Source organism: Silene latifolia, chromosome 4 (genome assembly GCF_048544455.1).
Source record: "Silene latifolia isolate original U9 population chromosome 4, ASM4854445v1, whole genome shotgun sequence".
Taxonomy (NCBI): Eukaryota; Viridiplantae; Streptophyta; class Magnoliopsida; order Caryophyllales; family Caryophyllaceae; genus Silene; species Silene latifolia.
Window position 1 is genome coordinate 68,630,615 of NC_133529.1, and position 7,597 is coordinate 68,638,211.

The 7,597-nt window shown below is 35.4% G+C and overlaps 1 non-coding gene across 1 annotated transcript; it reads right to left on the bottom strand.

The window, feature by feature from the left end:
• Nucleotides 1-484: 484 nt before the first annotated feature.
• LOC141654040 (small nucleolar RNA R71) lies at nt 485-591 on the bottom strand. Its single transcript, XR_012547622.1, has one exon. It is a non-coding gene; the product is annotated as a small nucleolar RNA R71 (small nucleolar RNA).
• Between the last annotated feature and the right edge of the window lie 7,006 nt (nt 592-7,597).

The window sequence follows — 7,597 nt, forward strand, 5'->3', positions numbered from 1 at the left end:
GCCTGGTTCTCATTCTAGCTTTTACGAGAACGAGCTGTTCGAGGAAGATCCACCTACATCTCCTGCTTCTATTTCATCAGTTGAGACTGTCACATCTCTAGAAATGGCTGAAGAAGCAACCATTGCCAGTCACTCAGAACCGACAGCTGCGAATCTCTACAAAGGATTCGAACTACCAGGGGAGGCAAGAAAATTCGAGCCAAAGCCTTCCTATATTAACTTGGTTGAGAGAAACCAATTCGGGGGAGCTGCAAATGAAGATGCAGCCAAGCATATGGAGATTTTTATTGATTATTGCTGCTCTATACCCCCGCCGGCTGGCGTGACCCAGGACCAGATAAAGGAGACTATGTTTATATTCTCACTCCGCGATGCTGCAAGGGAGTGGTATAGAGATCTGGATCGAGCCGCTCATGGGATCACCGACTGGAATTCTTTGGCCTTAGCATTCTACAAGAAATACTTTTCTGCATCAAAGACGAATGCCATTAGAGCTCAGATCACGAGCTTTAAACAGGGACCTGATGATAACTTTCATGAAGCATGGGTCCGTTTCAAGAAGCTGGTGCGAACCATACCGCACCATGGGTTCGAAAAATGGAGCTTGTGCAATCAGTTCTATAACGGGCTGTATGACGATCAGAGGGCTATTTTGGATGCTGCAGCCAATGGCCGATTTGCTGAGAATATGGGAGAGACTAAGGGGTGGAAGATCATTGATGACTTAGCCACCCATAAAGCTGAATATGGGAATTCCCGAGGAAATCAAAGGAGAGCTGCTGAATCTTCTTCTGTAGCTGCACTAGAAGCTCTCACTGCAAGGTTTGACAAGTACGAGTTGGGAGGAGCTTCAAAAGGAGGGATGTACCATGTTAATGCTGTGTCAGACGGTCCTTTTGTCTGTAGAAGATGTGGAGCTGAGGGACATGTTTCAGAAAATTGTCCTAGTCCCTTTGAGTCTTGTGCTGCCTTTCAACATTATAGGCAAACAAACACGTACTATGAGCCGAATGTCCATCCTAATTTGAGGTGGAGTAGCCAAAATGTCCTAAATCCGACTCAACCTCCACAGCAGTAGCAGCAGCAAGCTTATGTGCCCCCTCATCATAAGCAACAACAATATCAGAAACCTCCCTATGTGCCGCAGCAGCAACAATCCCAAAATTCTGACTTCGCTGAATTTAAGAACTTGTTGCTGAAAGAGTCCCAAGCTAGAGAGGCCGGGATGAAGCTACTAGAGAGCCAAATTGCTCAATTGGCTAGTAAGAATACCACTCAAGCTCCGGGACACTTACCGACTCAAACTGACCAGAAAGAGACCCTAAATGCCATTACTTTGAGGAGCGGGTCTACCCTTGAGGGGCCTGCTATGGTAGAGGATTCCCCTACAAAAGATAAGGCGGAACCGAGTCAAAACAAAGCTGTGACGAATAATAGCAAGAAAAAGGCGTCTACCAGGTATATCAGTCGATCGACTGATGTACCCGGTCGATCGACTGAGATGCGGGTTACAGGAGCTTCTGGAACTGTAGACCTCAGTTGATCGACTGAGCAAGGTGGTCGATCGACTGAGGCCGCTGCTGATATTGAGAAATTTCGTCCTCCAATGCCTACTAATTTTAGAGACCACTTATTTCGGGGTACGACAGTCCTGAAAATATTAGGGCAAGACCCGAGTGCTGATGGGTCCGTCCCGGTCCCGAAATACGACCCAATGTTGATCAATGGTTCTCATTTGAGACGGTCTGAAGAGGGGTCAAGCTTCAACAAGGAAAAGGTGGTGGACTTTCAGCATAAGTCCACGGATGCCGGCATGAGAGATTTAGAGGAGAGGGCTAAGCTACTTCTTACAGCCCCATATCCGGAAAGACTAGTGCCGACGACGGAACATGTATCTTTCAATAAATTTGAAAAAGTTATTCGTAGCTTGAATGTACAAGTGCCTTTCCTTGAGTTAGTCAATCAAGTGCCTACTTACACTAAATTCATGAAACAACTTTTGTCTAAGAAGAAGTCACTTGAAACTGTGCATACTGTCGCATTAACTAAAGAGTCATGCTCTTATTTGTCTCATACTGCACCCCTTAAGCTAGAAGACCCAGGTAGCTTCTCCGTCCCGTGTAATATTGGCACCTTTCCTATTGAGAAAGCCTTATGTGACCTAGGAGCCAGTATTAGTGTAATGCCCTTGAGTCTTGCTAGAAAGCTCAAATTGACTAGGTTTGCAGTCACAGACATGACAGTACAGATGGCTGACCGATCTGCGGTCCAGCCAGTAGGAGTCTTAGAGGACATCCCCGTGCAAATAGGGAAGTTCTTCTTCCCTGTTGACTTCGTGGTGCTCGATATGCCCGAAGATGCCCACATACCCATTATTTTGGGTAGACCATTCCTGCACACTGCTGGTGCAGTCATAGATGTTGGTTCGGGTACTTTGTGTTGGGAAATGTGTCCTCAACAATAGTGCGATCACATGATTTAAATATCATTATTAAATCTCATTTTAAGAATACATGTGGGATGTAATATTTTACAGTCAACTGGTCCACACATATCGGTAATGATTGGCTGACTAGAGTTTGACATTATTGTCGTGCGACGGTGGTGATCAGTTGATCCCCTTAGGTCATACCTATAGGGAAATACTCTTAATTGATTATTTAATTAATCGTATACTGATACGAGTTAATTAAATTGCTTAAAATTGACGGATGATTTTGTGAGTATAATTTACGTATCTTATTGTAAATATGATTAAATAAGACACGGTCTGAGTAATCGAATTATTTTATTACTTGGATGAAATTATTGTTTACAGAAACAATTGAAACGGAATGAATAAATTCTTATAAATACAGAATGTTGTAGTTTATAATTTGGAAACCTTTTTGGTACGAGTAATTACGAATTACTAGTCAATTTTGTAAATGACATATTTTATGAGTATGTTGATTTTTAATATGATAAAAATACATTGCATTGTAACATGTCATGTAACATGTTACATGTGACAAATTTGACAAATGACAAAATAAAATGGTTTCTCCATTTTATACTTAAAACCGAAAATATGGGTGGGTTTATAGTTTATATTGTGTTATTTATTTTAAATGGAAACACAATCATGAAACTAGGTAGTAGGCTTTGCATGCTTGGTCTCTTGTGAAGAGCAAAAATGAAAGCTATTGGGCAACCTACCCAAGGCCAAATTTTCGGCCATAATGAAGAGAAAAGAAAGAGTTTTCTTTTTTCCTTCATCAATTCATTCATTCAACATCATAATTTTTCTAGTGTGAGAAAATTAATATACTCTCTAAATATTGTGAAATCTAGAGAAATAAAATCACACAAAAACACCCCTCTTGACCGAAATAATCAAGAGCCCAAATACAATTTATTTGTATCAATTTTATTGTAAAACCATTATTATTACTAGATCTAAATAGTATTGGTTTATTAAGATGTATTCCTTGGGTATATGCTTTTGGGAGGGATTCTACTCTTGAATCCTTGTTCTTCCATTTGGAAAGCTCAAGAACAAAAGAAAAGGAGATTTCTTTTGTGCCCATAAAACCGAAAACAACAATGTAAGAACATGATTTCTTCTCTATTTGTTTCATTGTTTGCATGCATAAAATCCGTATTTAATTTTATGACAAATTAATTTCGACATATATGAGTATGTTATTATGTATATTAGTCTACATTTCCTTCAATCGGTATCATGAGCCACGGTTGTTTGCATGCAAATTGGTTAAAAGTTTTTCCGAGTTATAAGAATAACAAATAAAACTTGTAAAATTTGTGTTATTATGATATATCACGAAATTATTACATGCATGTTAATATTTCTGGTCCTAAAATGTTTTAGGATATTTTGGTTAATTTTACGGATTTTTATTGTTCATATTTTACAATAATGACATTTAAATATGATTTTATGAGTAAAAATGTCATTTTTGGTCTAAAATTTGCTATACTTCGAATTTTCCAGTGATTTTTGGATATGTTGTCACATATATTATTTTGAGATAACCTGTAAATTTTCATAATTTTTGGACTTGTTATGCTCGAAAAATGGATTTTTCATTATTAAATTCGGATTTAGGTGAAAAATAGGTTAATATGAGTTAAATTTCGAATCTGGTCATATAAAATTAATATGTTGTCACATGCAATTTTACAAGATGTGTGTAAAATAATTGGCTATAAATAAGTCTTTTTGCATGATTTATGGATTTTTGAAGAAAAATAGCATGAATAGTGACATTATTAGTGAAAAATTAATAAAACATAATCTATGGCTTAGGAAAAACGTCTAATGTTGCTTTTTATTATCATTTTCAGATCTAAAATTGAAAAGTTAATGAATATAATTTTTCCTCATGTTTTATGATTATTTTAGTTAAAATCGATAAACCGCAACATTGTTTTTCCGGAAAATTTCGAAATTTTTAACCTAAGATTTTGAACATTATGAGTGTCATGGTATTTTTCCAGAATGTTCATGAATTTAAATTTCAAATTTTGAATTTATTTGAAGTTTTGTGATTTATTTGAAGTTTAATAGCTTATTTTGTAATTTTTGGACTATTTATGAACAATTTAAGTAAAATAAGTTAATTATGGTCAATTTATTAGTGAAGACTAAATTTTGAGTCCTAAGTGGTTAGGGTAATTAACTTATGCATAAATATGAGTTTATGTGTTTTTGTGATTATAAAATGTTAAAATCACGCAAATCCGTAAAAACCGAGTAATATACGATATTGGCAATTTAAAGGCGATTTGGCATAAAATGAAGCATGTTCATACATATTATAATGCTGCATTTTCCTTTATGATTGTCATAATTTTAATTTATGTAATTTTGAATTATGTAATTTTACTTAGTATGGCCTTAGATTTTAATTGGTATTTCCCGAAATGTATGGGAATATCGATTCGGTTGTAATTTTTATTGTGATCTCGTATCACCGTTTTGTAATTTAATAGATTTATTTTATTTTAGTTACAAATGTATAATAGGAATTATGTAATTTATTATGTAATTTTATTCATTCCGGAGTTCCTAAAGACGGATTTCTTCAAGAATGGCGATACATAAAGACGGTGTTACCTCGAGATGCGTGCCACAACCGAAGTTCAAGGGACCAATGGAGTTGGTTTCCGAATATGTAATAGTTAAAGAGTTTTTCTATTTTAGGAAAGGCCATACTAGGATTTATTTATTTTTATGCTTGCATTTTATTTTATGTCACATGCATCGCTAAATCGCCATAACTAAACATGCATTGTTATTTTATCGAGTTCATCGACCGTGTCAATTAGAATTATCGTAGTTCACCGCTTTGGTTCACTTAAAACGTGATAGATAATAAATTGACATGACCTCTCGCTAAAACAATTAATTGAGACATAGCCTTACCAAATAGTAGAAACCATGAAAACCTATTTCGTGAGGGAGTGCACTCGGCCACACCGGGGTACAAACCTTGTTACGTAGGGGAAGTGGGTGATAAATGTCAATCCACCGAATTCATGTTGATGAGGGTTTCATCGGCCATACCGTGCCCAAGTTGATGTGGATTTGGATCATGGACACATTTATTCGAAATTTGGATTGAGCTCAACGGAAGTATTCGCGACCGTAGTTGCATGTGTTCCGGGCTATAGATAAATATTAGAGTAATTTTATCGACCAAGAGTTCTAAAAGTAGAATCGATTAAAGCGTTAATCCACCAAGTTATATTGATAAGGGTTTCATCGGCCATACCGTGCCTAAATCGATATGAATTTGGGTCTTGGAATCATTTATCATAGTTGGGTAGAGGTCACTATGTAAATGCTTTACTTGTTATTTACAAGTATTATTATTAAAACGATAAATGTTAAGTTTTCCTCTATTCCGTTATCACATTGTTCTATTTCCTTACCACTATTCATATACGATATCATTTCGTTTTTGATTCAAATCTCCATTAAAATATCGTAACTAAAAACAAATATGAATTTGCTTCTAAAACCTCATATGAACCATTGCTAAGGATCTCTTGTAAAGAGTATAGATAAAAGTTATTCATTATCAAACAGGTTTTTGATTCTTGACTAACACATCTACTTACAATGGATTGTTTTTCATGTACTTAAATGCATTAAGTACATCGAAGCGATAAATTGTTTTGGTAATTAGTTTTGTCAAGAATTTGTAATTGACCAAAATAACGCAACCACTTCAATGAAAGTTTTTAAGACTAAAACGAACAAATGAAGAGTAATCTTCATGAATTCAATTTTGCTTCTCAAAGCAAAGACTCATTGAAATGAGTGGGAGCATTCTCTTAAACCGTTAAGATGAGGACGAGGTTCAAGAAGTAAGGATAATAATGGGATTGATACAAGGTAATGTTAAAAGTAAAGTTGTTGAGAATAGCGATACTAAACCTATCAATCCCGACCGATAAAGTTTCCATTGTCTTAAATGTTGGACACGAGAAAGGAAACTACCCCAAATTATTGAAGAATCAACAAGTTAGTTGTGGGATATCTAATGGGACCTTCTTCTTTAAAAATGTTTATTTGATTAAACATAAATTTTGCTAATACTACTTCGTCAATATTAGAAACCAGTGGAGGTTTTCATCATTGTGTTGGATACATAGGATGAATAGAATATGACGACTAGCAACAATGAAGTTGAGAGATAGAGTAATTGTGTACTCAATCTAGTTTTTGGATTTAAAGTGGTACTTAATTGTGACTATTAAGTGCATAAACTCTAAATAAGAATATAAACTTGTTAAGATACAAAAGAGGTTTCACTTTTGTGACCCTATACACCACGATTTGATGTATGGCAAGCCCATTATCAAGGTGATTATATTCTAAACCAAACTAGAACGATATATCATGAAGATGATACAAGACTCAAATTGGTAACCCAAGATTAAACCTTAAAATTTTGGAATGATGAACGCAAAGAGTTATCGAGTACTCTTGAAACCATTAGATTGTTAATGGTATATGCGTATCTTGTATTCAAAACAAGATGTCTCGTGCCTTTTGGTTGAAAAGGAAATCGAGGTTGTATATCATCGATCCAAAATAGGTTGATCATTTTCTTTTACCAACGATTTAAGTTGACGCTAATATGTTCACTTAATAAGGTAAAAGGAGAAATCTTTGAAGAATTTCAAAGAGTTCAAGGAATCACGATTTAGTCGTGATGGGATTATCAAAGTGAAGACTTTGATATAAGCCAAAGGAAATGTGATATAGTATCACAAGTTAATCTCTCTTAGCACGCATTATGAAATAATGTGTGGATGGATAAGAAATCAAACGCTATTCGATATGGTTTGGACTTCAATCAAGTTACTTTGAGTTACTTGATCCTTTTGGGGATTTTATCATTTTTGTCTAAATTAATTTTTCCACTAAATCGAATCATATGAGATATGAAATGGTAAGGGTACCATGTTTGTAAGTTTTCACAAGAAACAAAGGCTCATTTTTCCCTTTTCAATTTTCACGAGTACGACGGGTTTGCGGCTCATGAAGCTGTCTTTCTAAAATACAAGTTTATTTTTAGAAGAC